At 44.9% G+C, this 24,871-nt stretch overlaps 1 protein-coding gene and 1 pseudogene across 2 annotated transcripts in view; one reads left to right on the top strand and one right to left on the bottom strand.

Moving 5' to 3' along the window:
* Window positions 1–24,871, bottom strand: part of TBC1D22B (TBC1 domain family member 22B) — a 496,720-nt gene that overhangs the window by 336,277 nt on the left and 135,572 nt on the right. The window lies entirely within an intron of this gene.
* LOC143957294 (U2 spliceosomal RNA) lies at window positions 3,149–3,281 on the top strand (annotated as a pseudogene).

Genomic DNA, 24,871 nt, shown 5'->3' with positions numbered 1-24,871 from the left:
ATATCCCCTCCAAGTATGCCACAAGGGCTGTTAGGTAAACAGTACTCACTATTGCGAGGAGGAATGTTCCGATCCTGGTGCCGTGTAGGTTCTTTGATTCTTTCCGTGGAGCAATCAGTGATGTCTGTCGAAGCCCCCATCCTCCATACGGTAAGCAGGCTACAGTTAGCAAATGGTGTAGCATCCAAAAAATAAAAAATAAAAAAAATAAGGGAACGTAACAGAAGAAATTAAAATAGCACATTAATTAATGAACGAATTAGTAACGGCCGCTCTATGAGTTCTAGAGCAGGTCTAACAAAGTAAAACCGTGGGCAACGGGTGCTGCAAAGGTAACTGGGGGGAAGAGTTCAGCCTTAGGCTCCTCAGTAACAGTGACAATAGGAACCCAATTTTAGATGGATACATCCGTCCCAACTCACGAATGCGATTTGGCGTTCCTTGATGTGACGGTTTTTCATTCCTGGTCAACCAATTTCGGAGCAGAAGACAGTGCTGCGCTTACTTCCAAGTCCGAAAGTATGCCCCACTCTTGTAAGAGGGTAATGCCCTTGTCCAACGAGGTAATGGAGTATGTGCGATTTGTCCTTAGTCCCAGTTTCGTAGGGAATCCCCACTTGTATACAATTTTATGGTTTCTCAAAGCTTTGGTAATGGTATTCAGGTTTCTCCTCTGAAGAGTATACTGTGAAAGGTCTGTGAAAAACTGCAAGTGCTGAAGTTGTGGCAGAATACGTTCTTTTTGACGCATGGCTGCCATAAGGTCCTCTTTCACATGGAAGAAGTGTAGCCTTAAAAGTACATCTCTCGGGACCTGATCAGACAAGCAAGTCGGTTTGGGAAGACGATGAATCCTGTCGATCGTCACATCAAGATCCGACACCTCTGGGAGTATTTGTTTAAACACCGTCACCACATGTGCGTGTAGGTCGGCCTGTAAGATCATTTCGGGGATACCCCTAATTTTGATATTGTTTCTTCGTGATCTATCTTCCAGGTCCGCTAATTTCTCCTTAAGCTTCTCCACCTCCCCTTCTCTCTCCTCATGTGCATCCACTAGATCGTTTATAGTCCCAGCATATTCTCCCATCTTAGTTTCTATGTGATCCACTCTATCTCCAATAGCATTAAGATCTTTATGAAAACCGTGCATGCAGGCTGCCATGTCCGACTGGATGGTGCTGCGGAGCGATAACAACATGTCTTTCAGAACAGTATCAACCACCGGTTGATTCTGAGTGGGATAGGATTCGATGGGTTCGGGTAACTCCCGGGTGTCATCCCCTGAGTCTGCGGATGGGCTGCCCTCCCTACTCAATCCGCTGCCATCCAGCTTGGGTTTCAACTTAACCGGGCTGCTAGTAGAAGGGGAGGAGGGGTAGGAGTGCTGGCCAGTGGTGGAGGCCTGTTTGTGCTGCCGGTTACCTGCTTCTGCTCCCCTCGTGCGCGGTGAAGCTCTCTGCGGAGAGTAGGCCCGGGCGCCATCTTGGGACTCCCTGTCAGGGAGCCTAGCATAGAAGTCCGTGAGCCGTTGCGGTTTTCCCGCACCTCGGCGCTTACCGGGCATGGTCCCGAAGTGTTGGGGAGATCTTACGCTGCCAGGTGAGGCTTCCAAAGGGCACGGATGATGTCGCTTTTAGCCTCTTAGATCCCCTGTCACCGGAGCTCCGGGATTATGCGACCATCCGGAACTCGCGTCAGGCCACGCCCCCACGATCGGCGTATTTTTAACCCCCTGGCGTGACACAGGCATTTACTTCCTGGATGCGATGACGCTGAGCTCCCAGCATCCACCGCTCCATCTCGCACATGCTCATTGAGTGTCCTCTTTGTTTTCCTTCCTCTTGCCTCATGTGCTATAGTGGTAATGGCAGATAGAGCTGCCTGCCCACTTTCAAAATGGCAATTTCGGACACGCTCTCGTCATGTGACCGGCGTCCTCCTGAAATCTCACGAGATTTCGGCATGACTGTGTCCCCCACGGATTCCTGGGAAATAGCTAAAAAAGTTCCCAGGGACCATTGCGAAGCCTACTCCCACGGGAGGAGAGCCCGGAAGTCGGCATAAACATTAAAAATAAAAGGTAAATTTTATTTCAATGGTCAAAACTGCATCTATGTTCCAAAGCCATTTGAATAAGATGAACTTGCAATTTTCTGTACAAAACCGCTTTAAAGGCATAGAATTTTTTTTTGTAGTACTGGGAAAGGATACACAGACCCAATTCAAAGTGCTGCTGCAAGAACCTTGGGACTGAACGCTGCATCTGCAGAAGCTTGGGCTTCAAGATAGAACTTGGATTATGAACTGAAGACAAGGTGGTAGCATTGCAAAGCTGGGCAACAGAGGCTTGATGTTGGAATGTCCAGGAGACTCCCATTAATCCTGTGGCAATGTTTTATCCTTTAGAGTACAAGCTCTTGAGATGCGTTGTCTTATCCACCTGGCAATCATGGATTGAGAACCAGGATGTCCTATGCAAGTCCCTGACAACTAGACAGTTATTCCATCTTTACTTTTTTTTTTCCATAAACATTTTATTGATAACAAATGGTAACAATTATAGTTCCAGTACAGTATCAGACATATCACACAGTCAGGGAATATACATGTAGCCTAACAATATTGTGAATCAAATCTGCAAAACAGGATATATAAACAATAAAAAAAAAAAAAAAAAAAAGAAGAAGGACAGAGCCTTTACTTTAGTTACATTGTCTGACCTGTAACATGAGATGTTGAGCCTCACAATCTCAAGGATAGTCATGAATCATGGCCATATCTCAGGTGGGAGGTAGCGTGTCACCACAGAGTCAGATCCACAACAAAAGATAGACAGCATAATGTAGTGGATAATCGGGAAAAAAAAGCAAGAGGAAAAAGAAAGAAAAAAAAAAGAAGGGGGGGGGGGGGTGAGGGAAAGGGCTGGTAAGTAGGTTAGAAAAGGGGAGGAGGGTACAAGGAAAATGGATAGCAGAGAAGTTGGGGGGGGGGGGGGGTAAAAAAGGAGAGTAGCCTATAAGCATAAAAGAGAAAAAGCAGTAAGCAAGTTGCTCCGCTCTTCCTCCCCAAGTAGTCAAAAACCTTGTGGCTTAAAGGGGTTAAGTGGAGACTATCTGCCTCCCGACTGCTATATCCGTAGTCATTGATCGCTTCTCGGCCTTTTGGCTAAGATCAAGTGTAGTATCTGTTTTTATCAGTTACCAGGAGGTGGTGCTTGCTTCCGTCCATGTTCTACGGCGAGGTGGAGCAGGGTTGGCGGTTGCTATGCAAAACCTGCTGGTGTGAAGGTGACCCGGAGCGGTTCGTAGCCAAAAAGGGAAGCCTTCTGATGAGGATGGAGAACCACTGGTCGGCGCCAGGGGAGGGGACCCTGGCCTTCTGGCCTGGATTGGGGCAGCTTTAGCTCTAGTCAGTTTTTCAGGAGGGAACTTTGTTCACCTTTCTCCCACCGGGGGAACGGCCTGTACTTCCTGAATGTAATTAGGTATGAGTGATGGGAGCGAGGGTGAGGCCTGATGGCAAAGGGCTCTCACTAAGCTCCTGGATCTCCATGCCTTTCTGGCTGGGCTGGGGGGTCAGGGATGCTTCTGTTGAAAAGCCTATGGTGATGTGCCCCTGAACTGCCACTTCAGGGGTGCCTTATATTCACTGTGCTTGCACTTTGATATCTGGCACCTTGGTCACGTCACTATAAAACACGCTTTTTCACACCTGCCTCTAGGGCCGGGCCTTTTGGCTAGGACCAGAGGCATTTTTAAATCCTGGCCAGAGGGCCTGGTCATTGTGTTTACACAATGGCCACCTTTTTAACTCTCCCTCTCCACTATCCCTTCCCCACTTTATTTATTTTATTTTTGTGTTGTCACTTGCACGTTTGATTAGTAGGGTGTCGGTCCTCAGGCCAACCTTGAACATCTTGTGGGAGGATGGATATAGGCTTTCTGGCTTGGTTCGCCCTCTCTTTGGGTGGTCTCCCTTCGGGGGAGCCCCTACCCTAGTACCTGAGTGGGTCTGTTTCGGCAAACCTTCCGGAGAAAGGCGGTCGTCTGGCTTCGGCTGGATGGGCCATGTATTTGGTACCTCAGTCCCCAGGGGATCAGGGTAAGGTCCTTCCTTGTGGAGGGCAGCAGACACCCGTGGCACATTTTTGTGTTTCACTCTTGATGTGTGTGTACTTTTTTGGGCACCGGGTGGAAGTTTTTGGGTGTGTTTTGCACGCCATAGGCTTTTTCAATCGAAAAAATCCGTTGTCATTGATCTAACTAGGTGCACCATAATAAAGTTACAGGTTGCTCAGCCATATCTCATGCATCTCTTGGTAGATTTGAAGTGGAGCCACCTGAACCAGGTAGCTGAATTTTTGCATGTGTTCCTGAGCAATATGGATAAGTGCCTCCATTTCCTAAATTTTATTTAACCACTTAAGGACCAGGCCTCTTTTTCAGATTTAGTGTTTACATGTTTAAAACAGTTTTTTTTTTTTGCTAGAAAATTACTTAGAACCCCCAAACATTTTATATTGTTTTTTTCTAACACCCTAGAGAATAAAATGGTGGTCATTGAAATACTTTTTTTCACACCGTATTTGCGCAGCGGTCTTACAAGCGCACTTTTTTTGGAAAGAATTCACTTTTTTTGAATAAAAAAATAAAACAGTAAAATTAGCCCAATTTTTTTTTTATATTGTGAAAGATAATGGTACGCCGAGTAAATTGATACCCAACATGTCACGCTTCAAAATTGCGCCCGCTCGTGGAATGGCGTCAAACTTTTAGCCTCAAAAATCTCAATAAGCGACATTTAAAAAATTCTACAGGTTGCATTTTTTGCGTTACAGAGGAGGTCTAGGGTAGAATTATTGCTCTCGCTCTACCGATCGCGGCGATACCTCACATGTGTGGTTTGACCACCGTTTTCATATGCGGGCACTACTCACGTATGCGCTCGCTTCTGTGCGCAAGCTCGTCGTGACGGGGTGTTTTTAAAAACCTTTTTTTTCTTATTTATTTTAATTGATTTTATTTATTTTTACACTTAAAAAAATGGATCACTTTTATTCCTATTACAAGAAATGTAAACATCCCTTGTAATAGAAAAAAGCATGATAGGTCCTCTTAAATTTGAGATCTGGGGTCAAAAAGTCCTCAGATCTCATATTTGAACTAAAATGCAAAAAAATAAAATAAAATAAAAAGACATTTAAAAAAATATATACCTTTAAGAGGTATGGGCGGAAGTGAAGTTTTGACGTTGCTTCCTCCTTCCTATGGCATAGAGACGAGTAGGGGCCATCTTAGCCTCACTCGTCTCCATACCCAGCTAGCGAAAGGACCTGATCGCCTCCGCTGCTACCGACGGCTCCGGTAAGCGGCGGAAGGTGCGGGAGGGCGGTGGGAGAGGGGGTGGCACCTCTCCCGCCGGCGATAGCGGTGATCTTGTGGCGAATCTGCCACGGAGACCACCGTTATCGTACAGATGACCGGCGCCTGAAGAGATCTCGGTTGTGGCAGCAGCTGCTGCAGTTACCAAGATATCCCTCTTCAAAAATAGGACGTACATCGTTGTGCGCTGGTCGGTAAGTGGTTAATCACACAAACCATTACAGAATCATTGGGGTGCCCAAAGAACACCAATGAGTTGGAATACACCTCCCAGCTGTATTCACCATATAGTCCATCTAGTTAAAAAAAAAAAAAAAAATCCTGCAATTTGGGCAGCACATTGGTGTAGTGGTTAGCACTCTCACCTAACAGTAAGAAGGGTCGCTGGTTCGAATCCCAACCATGACACTACCTGCCTGGAGTTTGCATGTTCTCCCTGTGCCTGCGTGGGTTTTCTCCAGGTACTCTGGTTCCCCCCACACTCCAAAGACATGCAGGTAGGTTAATTGGCTTCTGTCCGAAATTGACAAATAGTATATGAAGGGGGAACTTGGATTGTGGGCTCCTTGAGGGTAGGGACTGATGTGAGTGTGCAAGGTGCAAGGTACAAGGATAGGGACAATTGTAGACACTCACTCAGGTTGAACTGGATGGACTGGTGTCTTTATTCAACCTTACTAACTATGTAATCCCATATACACAATCCTTCACCCACAGTTGATCCACAGGAAGGTAAAAACCCAAGCAAAGCACATTCCAATTTGCTACAGCAGGGGGAAAAAAAAATCCTTTCTGATCCCCTGAACAGCACTCGGATTTTCCCTGGATCAACTTTACCTATCAATGTTAGTACCCAGTTATATTATGTACATTTAGGAAAGAATCCAGGCTTTTTTAACCACTTCAGCCCCGGACCATTTTGCTGGTCAAAGACCAGACCACTTTTTGCGATTCGGCACTGTGGCGCTTTAACTGACAATTGCGTGGTCATGCAAAGTGGCTCCCAAACAATATTGACGTCCTTTTTTTTTCCCCACAAATAGAGCTTTCTTTTGGTGGTATTTGATCACCCCTGCATTTTTTAATTTTTGAGCTATAAACAAAAATAGAGCGTCAATTTTGATTATTTTTTACTTTTTGTTATAATAAATATCCCCCAAAAATATATAAAAAAACATTTTTTCCCCCTCAGTTTAGGCCGATACGTATTCTTCTACATATTTTTGGTAAAAAAAAAAAAAAAAAAATCACAATAAGTGAATGATTGGTTTGCACAAAAGTTATAGCTTTTACAAAATAAGGGATAGTTTTATGGCATTTTTATTAATTTTTTTTTTTTACTAGTAATGGCGGCGATCAGCGATTTTTATTGTGACTGCGACTTTAAGAACACATTGGACATTTTTGACACATTTTTGGGACCATTGCTGTATAAATGACAATCACTGGTATATAAATGCAGTGATTCCTGTGTAAATGACACTGGCAGTTAAGGGGTTAACCAGTGGGTGGCAGCGTAGGGGTTAAGTGTTCCTAGGGGTGTGTCACTACTGTTGGGGGCTGGGCTTTCATTTGGTGAACACTAATCTCTGCTCCAATCACATGGAGCAGAGATCAGCGTCACTAGTTGCTAGGCAGAACTCCATTCAGCCGCCCCGTGAGACGATCGCGGGTATGCACGCGGCGATCGAGTCTGCGGGACCCGCGACCAGACTCACGGGAGTCCCGACCAGCACGCAAGGGCTGCATTAGAGATTGGACATACCTGTACGCCAATATGCCTGCCCGTGCCATTCTGCAGACGTACATCGGCGTGCGCTGGTCGGGAACCCGTTAAAGCAATCTAGTTAGCTTGTCAGAACCAGCTCTGGAGGGAGTCTATTCCACATTTTCACAGCTCTTACTGTGAAGAAACCCTTCTGTATTTGGAGATTAAATCTTTTTTCCTCTAGCGGTAAAGAGTGCCCCTTTGTTTTCTGTGATTACCTTAAAGTGAAGAATTCAAAACCAAGTTCACTATATGGACCACTTATGTATTTGTACATGCATTGCTAGGGATTGGAAGTAGTCTCTCCTAGGAAGGGTCATATGATGAAAAAGATACTGAGCAGGAGTAAAGTCTAGGGGAAGCCAGGTAACTTGTGTAATAATCTCAAGTACTTCAGTCCAGAAAGGAATCACTCACAACTCTTTCAAATGTGCAACATAGTGCCTTCCTCCCTACCACATCTCCAGCACAGTTTGGAGACTGCTGGGCAACATTTATGAAGAAGAAACGGGGTCCTGTACCACCCACCTAGTTCTACCTATGTAGCAGTTCTCCCGACTTGCCACAAAGGCTTCGCAGACAAACTCGTTAATAGTCTCCCAGTCCTCACCTGGAAAACGAGACATGTAGCTTTCCATTCCGAGGTCTTATGTGCTTTGTTGGAACGTTCACGCTGATCCTCTTAACATCAGATAGACGTGATGAAATGTCACTGGGGTTTCTTTCTAGGCATAGACTCATAGGAAGCAATAGTTTAATCTGATTGTACTTCCAGGAGGGGAAGGCCCTGGGGGAGGGTGGAAGTTAGGTGTTAAAGAAACTAATTTTTACCGAAGGAAGAACTGGTGAGGCAGAAGGTTGTCATATGGCCATTTATGGATCAAGAAATTGCTAGACATGCCCGAGGCAAACCAGGATTACCGTACCTCTGATCTTAGTCAGGGGCCCAGAATTGGATGAAAGTGAAATTAACTTAGATGCCACACAAACTCAATAGCGCAGATCCAATAAGTGGATGGGCTGAAAGCCCCTTTGGCAAGTGCCTAGGAGGAAGCCAGGATAGAAAGAAGTCCAAGGAATGGTGGGTTAGTACCCTTTCCAAATTAACCCACGCCTTTCCTTGGGCATAGACATGCCAGTCCACAATAGGTCTGGCAGTCTTACCCCATCTTTTAATTTTGGGGGGATGAGTATTTGAGCTGTGGTACTTTTTCCATATAAATCGTGTATATGTGCTTTTGTATACAGTGAAGGAGGTAGAGAGATATAGGTATGGTTTGTATTAAATAGAGCACTCTTGGCAGAATGTTCATTTTAATAAGCGCTGAGCACCCAAACCATGACAAGTTGAGATGTCCGGTCCTTTAGGTTTTCCTGGATTTTATTTAAAAACAGGGGGAGAATTTGTATCATAAAGTTCAGCTAAAGAATTTGAATATATAAGTTATCAATGGTTGCCAAATGAACGGGAAGTCCAATTTACAATGAGCTACCGTTGATGACAAAAGAGATATGTTAAGTGTATGGAATTTGGAGTAATTTATTTTCAGGTTTGAGAAGGCACTAAATTGTTGCAGACCTTTAAGTTGAGTAAAGATAAATTCCCATCCTTATAAAAGCTGTAGGTTTTAGATAACTCTGATAGCTCTGACAACATCAAAACAATGAAGACCAATCTCTCTGGCGCATGAGGAACAAAGAAAAGACCAAGTCTTCATTAAGGTGGAAGACTAATATTCAAGCTCCTTACAAGAGCAAAGGTCATCCAAAGAGTTCCTTGATGGGTTCAAAGGATGGTTTCCGCAAGGCAGAGAGAACCAAATTAAAAGCTCTAGGGGGCAGGGTTACGTAAGGGTAGTCTAATCCAAGAAACATGAATAAAATAGGATTTTTTGTATTCACCGTAAAATCCTTTTCTCTGTAATTCACCGACTGTCACAGCTTCTCTTTTAGACCATTAGGTTGTTATGCCACCTTCGGGAGAAGACTAGGCATTACATGTTAAACACGTGATAATAAAACTAGAACTTTCTAGTTGCGTCCAGGGGGCAGTCCCTTAGGTAACAACCCCTCTGCATGCTACTGCAGCCTCAGTACATCAACAAGCAGTACAACGTAAAGAAAAACATGAGGGGCGGGTGCTGTGTCAATCGGTGAATTACAGAGAAAAGGATTTTACGGTGAGTACAAAAAAATCCTATTTTCTCTTATATTCACTGACTGACACAGCTTCTCTCTTTAGACCATTGGGAAATCCCCGAGCAGTGCCAAAACAAGCGGTGGGAAAACAGCATAAAACTTCATCCATCATGGCATGTGGGAGCTAGTACAAACTTAACCCACAAAAAAAATAAAAAATAAAATAGTGTGTGGAAAAACCACCACAAAAAAACAGGGTGCTCCTCAATGGAGAAGCACTACCCTCAAACTGCACCAAAAACCAAGGTAACGAATGCAACAGTGCATTAACTTAAAAGGCACTGTGTTTTTACCCCAAAAAAACAGGAAAAAAGGAAAAGATTGCATATGCAATTGCAACTATACAGTCACCTGCAAAACTCTGCGGCCGAAACAGGCATCACCCGATTCACTGACATCTACCTTGTAGAACTTTGTAAATGTGTGGACAGACAAACAGGTCGCCGCTTACACACTTGAGCGATAGACGCTTGGTGTCGGAAGGCCCAAGACATTTCCAACTGCCCTCGTCGAGTGGGCCATGACCGGAAAGGGGGGCACCTGCCCCTTCAAGACGTAGGCTTGTACTACAATCTGTATGATGCATCTGGAAATGGTGGCCGATGACACCACCATGCCTTTCTTTGGACCAGCCACCGAAACAAACAGTGAGTCTGACTTCCGGAAGGGAACCGTGGCAGACAAATACACCTTCAGAGCCCGAACCATGAAGGACCACCTCCTTAGGATGTGTCGGCTTAGGACACAGAGATGGTAACACAATGTCCCCATTGATGTGAAACGCCAAAATCACCTTCGGCAGAAGAAACCACAGGATCCTGGATATAGAAAAGGATCACGGATGCCATCCTTTCTCCTCACACATGGAGATGCGGGCCTTCCAGGTACACAGATATCTTCCGAGAAGAAGATTTCCGTGCGCTCAACATAGTTGGGATCACCGAGTCCAACAGACCCAGGTTCCTCAACACCTGACTCTCAATAGCCATACCGTTAAAGCCAGCGATGGTAAAGCAGAATGGAGAATTGGACCTTGAGACAGAAGGTCCCTTCGCAACGGCAGTCGCCAGGGAGCGTCTGCCACCAGGTGCACTAGGTCTGCGTACCAAGGATGCTGAAGCCAATCTGGGGCAACCAGTATTACTGGGATCCCCTTGGCTTCCACTCTGCAAAGCAGACGTGGTAACAGTTTCAGTGGAAAGACGTAGATCAGCTGGTACTGATCCCACGGAGCCACCAGCGCGTCTGATGGGTCTACCCACGGATCTCTCGTCCTGGACACGAATCTCGGCACCTTCCGATTGAGACGGGAGGCCAGAAGATCCATGACTAGTGTGCCCTACCACAGGCACAGTAGCCTGAACACCTCTGGGTTAAATGGCGATTCTCCTGGGTCCAGCAACTTAGATAGTCCGCCTGGCAGTTCTCCACACCAGGGATGTAAATGGCCGACAGGGCCGGTACATGATGCTCTGTGTCATGTCCCTTGGACACAGGGTCTCTCAGGGTGTTGCTAGCAATGCTGCCAGTATCTGCTCAGCAAGTTACACACAGGCTGAATGCACTTCTTAACTAGGGAAGGGTTTATTACTCAGAAAGCGATGTACATTCTTACATGGAAGAGTCATATACAACAGATCTCTCTCCAAGTTTCATGCTGCTGCTTCCAGTCCCACACACACTAACTGACTTCCTGGTACAGCCCCTCCCCCAGCATGCATCAGGAGAAAGCGGTTAAGGGTCACAGTGATTCTGCATAAACATTACACTTTGCCCACCAAAGTATGTGAGCGACCTCCCGTGCGGCAGCTGAGCTTCTTGTTCCTCCTTGGTGAATGACGTATGCTACAGCAGTGGCGTTGTCTGACTGGATCCTGATCGAACGCCCTTGTAGTCTTATTGACCATGTGGAGAGGTATAGCCTGATCACTCTCAGGTCGAGTAGATTGATCGGCAACTTGGATTCCTCCGTCGACGAGAGGCCCCAAGTCGACACAACTCCCATCATTCTACCCCAGCCAAATAGGCTGGCATCCATTGCAATGACCGTCCATTTCAGAGGTAGAAACGACTTCCCGAATGGAAGCACAGGGGACCTCAGCCACCAGATCAGGGAACCCCCGACTAACTGGCTCACCTGGATTTGTCGATCCAGGGACAATGGAGATCTGTCCCACTTTGTCAAGATCTCCTCCTGCAGGACTCTGGTGTGGAACTGGGCATATGATACTGCCTCGAGGGAGGCCATCATGAGTCCCAGAACTCGCCTGCAGAAGTGCAGCAATGACCACTTGCGATTCATCAGCAGTTTTACCGCGGCTCTGAGAGTCTGCAGCTTGTCTGAATGGAGAAACACCCTCACTTCCCTGGAGTCCAGCAGCAAGCCTAGGTACTCCAAACGCTGAGTCTGTACCATCACCGACTATTAGGTTCAACAGCCCCCCAAATTCTTGTAGGGTCTGCATGGTGATCGCCACATCCTCTTAACTCTAAGGCGGAAGAAGCTCTCAGGAGAAGATTGTCTAGGTAACCCACAATCCTGATCCCACAGTGCTGTAGCAACGCCAACACAGGAGCCAATACCTTGGTAAAGACTCGGGGGGCTGATACCAAACCAAAAGTGAGAGCCCCAAACTGGTAGTGGGCTTCCCCGACTGCATCACAGAAACTTTTGATAGCATATGGGTATGTGCAGGTACGCATCGTGGATGTCTAAGGAGTGCAGCGACTATGGAGCAAACTGTTTCCATTCTGAACCTCTGCACTTTCACAAAGTGATTGAGGGCTTTTAGATCCAAGATTGGATGTACCCCTTTCCTTCTTGGGAACTACAAACAGGTTTGAGTAGAACCCCTGGAAAATGTTCCGATTCTGGAACAGGTACAATCACCCCACAATTCAGCAGGTCCCCTACTGCCCCCAAGAGGGCCTCCTGGCGAGCAGGGAGAATGGGTATGCTGCAGGGGAAGAATCTGTTTTGCAGCCAAGAGAGGAAACCCATCTTGTAGCTGTAGGAAATCAGATCGCAGACCCATTGGTCGGACAGTCGAGAGGACCACCGGGCTGCAAACTCCCGAAGGCCCCGACATGGGTCGGGCAAACCTTCATGCAGTAGTACTTTTGTTCGCAGGCGTGTTAGGCTTGCGGTTCCAGGGACGTTTCTGCCATTCCGTGGTCGTCCTATCGGGCTGGGGACGTTTAGCCGAAGCTCCGGGGCGGACGAAAAAGCAGTTTGTGAGTGTAAAAAGAGGGCCCTTGCCTATGGCGTGGCTCCTTAGCCTTCCTGGCCTGTGGGAGTAGTGTATTCTTACCACCTGTGGCATTCTTCATAATGTCATCCAAAGAGGCTCCAAAGAGCCGGTTGCCAAGGAAAGGAAGAGCAGTCAGGGCTTTTTTGGATGCCTGGTAAGCATACCAGCATTTTAACCAAATCTGGCGCCTCAGCACCACTACTGACACTGAAGCCCTGGATAACAGGGGCAGAGTATCCAGGGCTGCGTCACAAACGTACTTAAGGCCATGCACTAGTTGTTCTGCTAGTTCCACGCAAACAGGAGAAGCCTGTTGTTCTCCCAATTTGCGATGCAACAGTTTTGCCCACTCAGTGTCTGCGACACAAGTGGGGATATCAGTACTGGTCGCATGGTTGACCCCACAACCGCAAACAAGGAACGAGCCACTGCCTCGGCCTTCCTGTCCGTGGGATCCTTAAATGCAGGAGTACCCTCTACCGGGATCATGGTTACTTTGTTTAACCTGGATACTGGGGGGGTCCATGACCAGAGGAGCCGACCACTTTTTGAAAAGGCTCTCCTCAAAGGGGCAATGCACCGCCATGGATTTGGGGACCAAAAGGTCCATTGTGGTCGACCCCATTCCTTGTAAATTAACTTGTCAAATAAGTCAGATACAGGAACACCTTAGGTGAATGGCTGGCTTATGGGACCCAAAAGGGACCGCTACATCAGCAGGGATCTGCTGGCTCCTGAATCTTCAGGGTATCACACACAGCTGTGATAAGTGCTCCAACAAGCGCTTTGTCGCGCACGGACCCGGACGGGGACTCATCCTCACTGTCCGAACGGTCCTGTTCAGCGTCATCTGAAACAACAGAGCAGGGGTCACCAGCCTCAGCAGGGCCAGAGTATGCATCAGAGTTCTCCCCAGAGGATGGGGGGCGCTTTTTAGCACCTTGCGCCCACGCACCGCCTCCATCTTGGCAACAAACTAATTGAGGACCACCGAAAAGGCCTCCGAGGGCACTGCGCATTCCGCAGGCAAACTGGTTGCAATTGCCTGGACTTCGGGGGAAGAAACACCAGTTCTGAAGCCATGCTGACCCTACCCTGTCTGCCACCCAAAGGTGACTTAGGACAGTAACAGTCCCACACCCTCCTTACTGCTGCTGGCTGAGGGGCGCTTCCCCGCAGGACTCACGACCCTGAAAGGTTCTGCACTATCCAGCAGGTGGTGCCTGTAGTCTCTGTTGGCTCCCAGGTGCAGAGGAATCAGCTGTGTGTTGGTGGAAGTTGCTAATGGTGCCGAAACCGCTCTGCAATGTGCTAAGGCTCAAAGAAAATGGCCGCCCAGCGTCCAGTATAAGGACATAAAAACACAGGGAAAATGGCCGGCAGAGCACAGGGGCACATGATGTTGCTAGAGAACACTGAAAAAACGTGTTCAGGCTTCCAGAAAATGGCCACCAGCATCCAGTACAAGGACAAATCACAGAGAAAATGGCCGCCAAAGCCTAGGAGAGCATGCTTTCCCTTGCCCACACCGCTAATGCAAAAACCATGAGGGACAGAGAGAAACAATGGCGGTGAAACAGCGCTGCACAAGACACAGGTACAGCCTCACAGGCACCTTCCAGAGACATGAAATTAGGACTCGGAACACGGCCAGCCAGCGCAGCCCCCCCCCCCAGATGAGAGCCCCTGCCCAGACACACACAAACACCGCTCTGCAGCATCCCCCACGGGGGGGGGGGGGAGACAGGGAGAGAAGAGAGAGGTGAGAGACCCCCGAATTGACCTCCCAGAGAATGCCCAGCTGCTCAGCCCCACAGAGGCAGGGAGAGCTGTACTTACCAGTCCTGAAAAGCTGGGAGACATTCCATTATAGACCCACTCTCTGATCAGTACAGGGTGGCTGCTGGCCTCAACACACTGACAGACATCGGTAGCCCGGTCATATGTGCGCCCCGGAGCATAAAAGCTCAACGACCACCTCTGGAGCTGAGGTTTCGTTGTTGCCGACCCAGCAGGGAGCTCTGGTCTGCACACGCTCGATGGCCAGGCTGGGTAGACTACAAGGATAAGGGTATCCAGCCTGTCACCCAGCCGGCTGTTCATAGCAGATCACAGGATCTATCATCATGCGTAAAAAGCCAAGCTTCAGCAGAATAAAAAGACAGACCGATGGGGCCGTCAGAGTTCCTAGGTCCTTCTCATTCACTAGGCAAAATAAAACTGAGGCTGCAGTAGCATGCTGAGGGGTTGTTACCTAAGGGGCCGTCCCCTGGGCGGAACTAGAAAGTTCTAGTTTTATTATCACATGTTAACATGTAATGTCTAGTCTTCTCCTGAAGGTGGCATAACGACCCAATGGTCTAAAGAGAAACTGTCAGTCGGTGAATATAAGTTTTTTTTGTTTTTTTTTTTTACAGAACAAAGCAGGTTTTTGGAATACAATGGAAACCTGTCCCTAAACAAAATACTTATAGAGGAGTTCCCCTGAAGAAAAAAAAATTAAAGTCAGCAGCTACAAATACTGCAGCTGCTGACTTAATAACCGGACACTTACCTGTCCCAGAGTCCAGCGATTCCGGGGCCTGATCGTTCCCCCCTCCGCAGTCAGTCATCAGGGACCTGTCACGTGTCCCAGATGACTGACAGGAGGGAGGGGGCAGAGCTGAGCCCTTCCTGCACCGAGGGGAAGTGATGTCACCAGCCCAGGCACTGAAGGAGGCAGACTACAAGGGACCTCCTAGTGGTTTTCTGTAGAACACCACTTTAAGGTCAAATTCTAGTCAAGTCTTGATTGTACATTTTAGATATTGCATAAAAAAGCAATCAGGAAAACCTTCAATACACAGAAGAAATTCCTGTTAGCCCTTGTACACACGGTCGGACATTCTGACGGAAAATGTCCGATTGGACCATGTTGTCGGATAATCCGACCGTGTGTGGGCTCCATCTGACTTTTTCTGTCAGAATGTCCGACCAACAAAGTTTGAGAGCTGGATATAAAATTTTCGGACAACATGATCCAATCGGACTTTGTCCGATCGTTTGTAGAGAATGCCAATCAAAGTGCCACGCATGCTCAGATCAAAGTACGAGAGCAAAGCTATTGGCTACTAGGCTGAATGTGGTCCTGTCGGAATGCACAAACGTCATCATGTTCTGAACGATCTGATTTTCCGACAACTTTTTCCGACCGTGTTTACGCAACACCAGTTTCGGACAAAATCAGTCGGAAAAAATCCAACGGATTTTGTGGTCGGAATTTCCGACGAGTCTCTAGTATGCATTGTTGCTGACAAGTTTCAAGGGGCGAATTCCTCTTGATCAGAAAAGATTGTTCAGGGGGCGGAGTGAATGGCTGTGTAAGCGAACAGCTCCCGCCGTGTCTTCTTTCCGGAGAGAAGCCTAGCAACGTGGGGCACCGATTTTCCACACAAACAGCCCAAGGAGGAACCGCTGACCACAACGAACATGCCGCGGAAAAGAAAAAAGACCGGAGGGAACCCGGTAAACTTACAAACTTTTTCGCCCGTGCAGGCCGCGCCGCCAGCCAAGATGGCGCCGGCCATAGCTCCAGCGCTGCTCGTCCGTCCTCCCCGCAGGCCAGAGGGGGAGGGAGAGGAGATAGATCACCAGCGGCAGAGCGGAATCAACGCTCCCCGGATTCCCGAGCCTCGTCCGCTTCAAATAGTCCCGCTAAAGCCAGGCAGAAAATGACAGATGCATCTCCTGCGGGCTCTGACTCTGAAGGTAAAGATGCAGCACTAGATGATGCCCTGGAATTTAAAGACGCCATTGCGGCCTTCCCCACTAATAACGCCCCAGTAATGGATTCTACTATGAAAGAGATGATGTTAACCCTGAGAGGTGCAATCCACACAGATATGCTGCAATTGGTCAAACAGTGTAAATCAGAAGTTAAAGGGGTCAGCAGCAGAGTGTCCCATATCGAGAATAAAATGGGTGAATTTACTGAAACATTTAATGCAATGGTGGACGCACACAATGACCATGATGATGATATTCAGTGGCTGAAGTCAAAGGTCGCGGACCTCGAGGACCGCTCTAGAAGGAACAATATGAAAATAAGGGGGATCCCCGAAACAGTTAAACCGCAGGAGCTTGTGTCCTTCCTAAGTAAAGTGTTGAAAGATGCGCTGCCAGATCTGAGGAAGAGTTGATAATCGACAGGATTCATAGATTACCGAAACCCCGCCACATTCCTGAACAACTTCCAAGAGATACTATAGCCCGTATTCATTACTTCCATGTTAAAGAAAAATTCATGGCAGTGACCAGAAATGCGACCCAACTTCCCGACACCTTGCAAGGACTGTCTTTCTTTGCAGATCTTTCTGCCCACACAATGCAGCGTAGACGCAATCTGGTGACGATCACTAAACCATTAAGGAATCACAAAATTCCATACCGTTGGAGCTACCCGGCTAAATTGGTGGTGATGAGAGGCGACCGTGACTACACGATTTCTAATCTGGAAGAAGGCATCCAGTTGCTGGAAAAATGGAATATCGTTCCTCGCCAGAACGAAAATCAGCAAGAGGTAATGGACGGTAAGCGCAGCCCTGATCACTACACCTGAACTTTCTTCAAGTTGGTGCCCATAATTTTGTTTCATTTTTTTGCTCCGGAGGGTTGTACCGGCGATATGGTCAAGTTCATCGTTCCCCTAAGAATAGCAGGCGTATACCTGTTCAGATTTCGTAAGAAATCGCATCTCTTTATTCTAAGTGCCAAAGCACATTTGTGTGTTAAACTTGTTCTTCAGTTTTTCTTTTGTTTCTCATCTTTTACCTTTTCAGACATTTCTGGATCGTGATCTTCGGTCCACTAAGACAATCACCGACAGACTACACGTAAGGCTATATTTTTGAACTACCGTAAAAAGGTACATCGTACCCCTGAGACTACCACTCATCCTGCTAGGGTGTTACGACTCATTGTACTACCCCACCAGTATCGTTTCATTTTTCGTCTTCTAAGGTACTACTGGTTTACTGTTAATCCTAGTGTTTCCTTCCTGTGTATCAGGTGGTCCGCTTCTTTACTTGTATTGTCACCCTATTTACGAGAATGGCGTTTAAAATCACTTCTCTGAACGTAAATGGTTTAAATATTCCCTTTAAACGGCATATGTTGTGGAAAGAAGCTCGCCACCAAAAGTGTGACATACTATGCCTACAAGAGACTCACCTTAAAGAGAAAGGGCATCCTCTCCTGTCTCATAACCAATTCCCCCATTGTTATCTAGCCTGTGCGAAATCGAAATCAAAAGGAGTAGCTATTCTAATTAAACAGTCAGTAGAGTTTAAATACAAAGCTCACTATAGTGATGTAGAGGGCAGGTATATTATTTTGACATGTGAGATAGGGGGGGGTTGCCTACACTATTGTTAATGCCTATGCACCTAACTGCCATCAAATAGCTTTTTTGCACAAACTGTGGAAAAAAGTAAAACTTCATTTGTATGGTCATGTTATACTCTGTGGGGATCTGAACGTCGTTGCCGACCGCCAGATGGATGTGTCTAGATCTGGTGGCGGGGGGGCGGTTAGATCTTCCTTAAGTGATTTCATGTGTAAAAATGATCTGTATGATGTCTGGAGATGTCAGCACTCCAATGAAAAAGATTTCTCCTTTTATTCAAAAGTTAATTTGTCATACTCTAGAATAGACACTTTTTTAGTGGATAAATTTCTATTGCAAAAAATATCCAGTTCAGACATAGGTCAAATCTCCTGGTCCGACCACGCGCCGGTATCTGTGACGGTAGGCACTCAACAGTTTTCTACTAGGGCTAATAGATGGCGTAATGACACCCTGCTGTTTGTAGACCCGGCGCTTGCATGGGACTTGGAAAACTCCATCAAAGAGTTTTTTCAATTTAACGATAAACCCGTTAACCCATTCACCCTATGGTTATCCCATAAGGCATTTATGAGGGGAATCTTGCTGAAACATAGCGCAGCCCTGCGGAGGAAAAGGAGGCATAGACTGGAAGAATTACTGAACGACATTAAACGTTTAGATTCCCTAAACAAACTGACACCTTCTGTGGATACTAGCTCCAAGCTATACAAGGCAAGAGAAGATCTCAGAAACTTATTGATTTCCCAACATACCAAAACTTTACACAGAATTAAAGCGAACTTTTACATGCATGGTAACAAAGCAGGTAAACTACTAGCAAACCAACTGAAGGATAAAATTGTCAGACAAAAAATTCCCTTCATAATTCACCATAAGACTAGAACTAAACACATTAACCCTAAAGACATAGCTGACGTTTTCAAAGATTATTACGAGGCCTTATATAATATCGGTAAAGACCCTAGTGTTGTCCAACCGTCTTTGAACTCCATCAATTCATTCTTGAAAGATATTTCACTCCCGGTGGTTCAGCCTGGGGACTTGGACATACTAAATTCCCCATTCACCGAGCTAGAGATCAAAGACACTATTGCTAGACTTCCTAATGGTAAATCGCCAGGACCAGACGGATACTCCCCCGAATACTATAAACAATTCAAAGAAATACTGGTCCCACACCTTCAGAAAGTCTTCCAGAACGCTGCCTCCTTAGCCTCCTTTCCTGAAGAAATGTTGCAAGCTACAATTATTACTTTACCAAAACCAGGAAAGGAACCAAACAGTGCCCAAAACTTCAGACCCATATCACTACTAAACACAGATGTTAAACTGTACACAAAACGTATAGCAAACAGAATGGCAAAGGTTCTCCCATATCTTATCAAACAGGATCAGGTGGGTTTCATAGAAGGCAGGCAATCCACAGACGCTACGAGACGTATACTTAATATTATACACAGTGCAAATGTTTCCAGTCAACCCTCTGTTCTCCTGTCATTAGATGCCGAAAAGGCCTTTGACAGGATACATTGGGGCTACATGTCAAAAGTGCTTGATAAATTTGGTTTTGAGGGGCAAATCAAGTCAGCCATCACTGCATTATACTCCAATCCGTCAGCCATGGTATTCACAGAGGGTGTTTTTTCTGATTCATTTTCATTAACTAATGGCACGGCGTCAGGGGTGCCCCCTGTCGCCTTTAATTTTTGTGCTCATGATGGAACCGTTGGCGGAAGTAATTAGACAGCATCCACGAGTCAACGGTATATTTATAGGAAAGGAAGAACATACCATTACACTATTTGCGGACGATATTATACTCTCACTGTCCAACCCAAGTCAGTCACTCACATATATCCAAGACCTTCTCTCTCAATTCAATGCGATTTCCTATTATAAAGTTAACGAATCCAAATCAAATATCCTGGGTTTAGCTATGCCCTCGGAGATGGAACTCTTACTGAAAAACTCACTACCATTTACATGGGTGGATAGCTCCTTTCCATATTTGGGCATTTCTATTACAAAACATATTTCCCAACTTTACCGTGCCAACTTTGAACCTTTAATCGCAGAATTCACACAAGAAATGGGGAAATTAAAACATTACTATCTATCTTGGTCAGGAAGATTAGCGACATATAAGATGATCCTGCTCCCTAAATTATTATATTATTTTAGAACACTCCCTATCCAAGTGCCAGCCTCATTCTATTCTAAAATGCAAATTGCTTTGTCACATTTTCTATGGGACGGTAAAAAGGCTAGATGTCATCGAAATCTACTTATAAAACATAGAGAAGCAGGAGGTATGGGAGTTCCATTATTGAAAGACTACCATGTGGCGGCTATTTTATCTCAAGCCGCGGCATGGTATGACTCTTCGGACCCAATACATTGGTGCAGAGCTGAACAAACTTATGTGCAGAAAGGAGTAATACATAACCTTTGGGGGACCACAACAATAGCACACTTACCAAAATGTGACAGTCACCCCATGATTCATGCTACTCATAACGCATGGGTCTACTTCTTGAAAGTTAAAAATCCCCACGTCAAACACATTTCACCACAGATCCCCATTAGTTCTCTTCTTTTATGCATGCCAGACCTGAATCTCCAAAATTGGGAAAAGGGAGGGATTCTCTTTGTAGCTGACCTTTATGATAAGCAAACACTGAAATCTTTTACACACCTACAAGCTGAATATTCTTTACCGCCCGCAGAGTTTTTGACATTCGCCAGAGTCTCACATACTCTGAGAACGTCTTCTACTTTTGTAACTAGTATCCCATGGGAAGTACATAAACTTTGGGCAGCTGGTCCCTCTAGAAAAAAAAGGCATCTCATGCTTTTACATCCTACTTAATAGTAAAAAAACTCTTGGAGATTCCTAGACAGTTTCAACAATAGGAATCGGACCTGAAAATCAACATCTCTCGAGAACAATGGCTTCAAGCCATAAGATACAACAATAAACTTACAAAGTGCGCAAATTACAAAGAAACCACGCAAAAACTAATGCTTAGATGGTATAAAACTCCGTACATAATCGCAAAATTCGACAAAAAGCAGAATAACTTATGTTGGAGAGGGTGTGGTCTAGTAGGTAACCTGGAACATATGGCCTGGTCTTGTCTATCTTTAAGAAGTTTCTGGGCGGTAATATCAAACTTAATAGCTGGTGTAACAGGTATATTAAATAAACTGACAACCGCACAAGCCCTTTTGGGTATCGGTCTTGACATCTATCCGGGCAGTTGCCGCTTTGTAGTACTGCATATTCTTTGTGCTGCACGGTTGGTTATAGCCCGTCATTGGAAGTCAACAACCCCTCCACTGATCAAAGAGGTTTTACAATTGGTCACAGACTCGTGTGCATATGAAAAAACAATTGCGTGGAAGGAGGGTAACCACAAGAAGGCCCTTGCCCAGTGGTCTCTATGGGATAAATATAGCAAAACGAACTAAGTTTAGTGTATAAGTTGTTTTCTTGCCTTACTCTGCAAAGTAAGTTTTTTCATCTACTTCAACGATACCTGTTTATGTAAATTTATGTTTGTACTAAACATAATAGTGCACTTAGTTATGCTACTGTTTATGTCGATCTATGATTGTCGAAATGGATCCTTTCTGCCTTTCTGTACTTATGCATAACCTACGTGCATAATAAGCAGACGTTGTATGATTCCACTGTTTGAGTTATGTATACATATACGGCGACTGAAATGTCTACTTTCTTTTCTAAATTGTCTTTCTTTCAACAACTCCTTTTGTACCTATTCTTGAAAATTTCAATAAAAAATACTTTAAAAAAAAAAAAAAAAAAAAAAAAAAAGAAAAGATTGTTCACACACTTGTAGTTTTCAAATAATGAATCCACTACTGCCTGCAATTATAAATTACAAAATCACTGGCAGACATATTGTAGTTGCAACTGGAACTGTATGATTCACAATAGAGTACATTCAACCTTCAATAATCCATTCACAGTGAAGCATTCATAGCTAAAGATATATACTCCAGACAATACAGCATATTTCACATGAAAGATTTATAGTGCCATTTTAATCGTACAGCACAGGACACAGATGATTTATTTTTGATCTGGATGAGATTTGATGGCACAATCCACTATGGTTGCTCCGATACTGATATCGGTGCCGATACCAAGCATTTGCACGAGTAATTATTGGTTGTTAAGGAGCAGGGCCACTGCATCCTTAACCACCAATGTTTCAGCTGTCCCCACCTCCTTCTCCCCTCCCACCTGCTGTCACCTCTGCCCTTTGCCTCCTTACATCCCCCCCCCCCCCACCACCAGCTTTGCCGGTGACTTCCCTACCACCTCCTCCTTTCTCTCCGGCCAGCTGCAATGTTCTCCCATCTGCTAACGGATCTGTCATCCAGCATGGTCCGGTGGCTTCCTGGTTGTCAGCAGCGGCTGTGGGCGGCTCTCCTCATCTAGCTGCTCCTCCAGTTTTTACAGCGTTCCCTTCCCATCTGCTCCCTTTCTCCCTGGCTAGGAGCTTGTTGTTCTGCATGGCTTCTGGGATCTTATCCACACATAGCAGCATCTGAGTGGACAATCTTAATTCTACTTGACAATAAGGTGGACTACTTTTATCAGCTGGAACTATGTTTAGTTTTCTCCTTTGCTCAGTGTTTCCCATGTTGATACACACAAGCTTAGAATGGCATATACAGCAGTATTTTGGCATCTTTTTTTTGGAGAGATTGTATATAATCTCAGTTCAAGATGACTGTACTTTAACCACTTCGCATCCAGGCCAATTCTGACACTTCGCTCCTACATGTAAAAATCATATTTTTTTGCTATAAAATGACATAGAATCCCCAAACATTATATAGGTTTTTTTTTTTTAGCGGACACCCTAGAGCAGGGGTCCTCAAACTACGGCCCTCCAGTTGTTCAGGAACTACAATTCCCATCATGCCTAGTCATGTCTGTGAATGTTAGAGTTTTACAATGCCTCATGGGATGTGTAGTTCTCCAACAGCTGGAGGGCCATAGTTTGAAGACCCATGCCCTAGAGAATACAACAGTGATCATTGCACCTTTATAACTTGCACGGTATTTGGGCAGTAATTTTTCAAACGCGTTTTATTTTAAAAAAAAAGCTCCATTCTTTAAAAAAAACAAACAGTAAAGTTAGCCCAACTTTTTTGCATAATATGAAAGATGAAGTTACACCAAGTAAATAGATACCTAACATGTCAGGCTTCAAAATTGCACACGCTCGTGGAATGGCGCCAAACTTCGGTACTTAATCCTCATAGTAATTTTTTTTACTGGTTACATGTTTTTAGATACAGAGGTGGTCTAGGGTTATAATTAATGTTCATGACGACAACTCACGTGTGGTTTGCACACTGTTTTCATATGTGGACGGGACTTAGGTATGCGATTGCACGCAGAAGCAATCGCATACCTAAGTCCCGTCCACATATGAAAACAGTGTGCAAACCACACGTGAGTTGTCGTCATGAACATTAATTATAACCCTAGACCTAGTGTATATATATATATATATATATATATATATATATATATATATATATATATATATATATATATATATATATATATATATATATATATATATATATATATATATATATATATATATATATATATATATATATATTTTTTTTTTTTTTTTTTTTTTATTATTAACTTAATTTTTATTTTGAAACTTTTTTTTTTTTTTTTTTTTTTTAAAGTTGATCACTTTTATTCCTATTACAAGAAATGTAAACATCCCTTGTAATAGGAATATGACATAACAGGACCTCTTTACAGTGAGATGTGCGGTCAATAAGACCCCACATCTAACCTCTAGGCTGGGAAGCCTAAAAAAATAAAAATAAAAATAAAATAAAAAAACGATCCTGGCTTCCCAGCGAGGCAGCACCGTTTTTTTTTTTTTAATGCAGAGGCCAGACGTGACATCATAACATCGCGCCCGACCTCCGCCGACCATAGAGACTCTGGCGGCCAGTCAGTAGAAGTACCGGAGGGCAGCGGGGGGGTTGAACATCCCTTTTCGCTGCCCGTAAGACGATCAATCGGCAGAACAGCCGCTATGATCATTCTTATGGTGTAGGGAATCACTGGCTGAAAATGCCGATATCTGAATGATGCCTGTAGCATCAGGCATCATTCAGATATACCACCGCAAAGTCGAGCCCGTCATATGACAGCCTGCCAACGGCAAGTGGTTAAAGGACTTTGCACTTCAAGAACTTGTTTGATATTTATGGAATTAATAAATGCAAAAATTATAACAATCTATTTATACTTTTACTTAACCACTTCAGCCCCGGACCAATTGTCAGCCTAAGGACCAGAGGTCTTTTTACAATTTCGCACTGCACTGCTTTAACTGGTAATTGCGCGGTCATGCAATGTTGTACCCAAGCTAAATTTGCGTCCTTTTCTTCCCACAAATAGAGTTTTCTTTTGATGGTATTTGATTGCCTCTGCCATTTTTTTTTTTTTTTTTGCGATATGAATGGAAAAAGACCAAAAATTTCAAGAAAAAATAAGATTTCTACTTTTTGTTATAAGAAAAATCGAATAAACTCAATTTTAGTCATACATTTAGGGCAAAATTTATTCATCCACATGTCTTCAGTAAAAAAAATGTCAATAAGTGTATATTTATTGGTTTGCGCAAAAGTTAAAGCGTCTACAAACAAGAGTACATTTTCTGGAATTTACACAGCTTTTAATTTATGACTGCCTCTCTCATTTCTTGAGGTGCTAAAATGGCAGGGCAGTACAACCCCCCCCCCCATGACCCCATTTTGGAAAGTAGACACCCCTAGGAAATTGCTGAGGGGCATGTTGAGCCCATTG

This window comes from Lithobates pipiens, unplaced genomic scaffold (genome assembly GCF_037356315.1).
Source record: "Lithobates pipiens isolate NorthernLeopardFrog02 unplaced genomic scaffold, aLitPip1_a1.2 Scaffold_52, whole genome shotgun sequence".
Lineage (NCBI taxonomy): Eukaryota > Metazoa > Chordata > Amphibia > Anura > Ranidae > Lithobates > Lithobates pipiens.
Note: the sequence above shows the minus strand (reverse complement) of the source record. Positions and strands in the feature narration are given on the sequence as shown.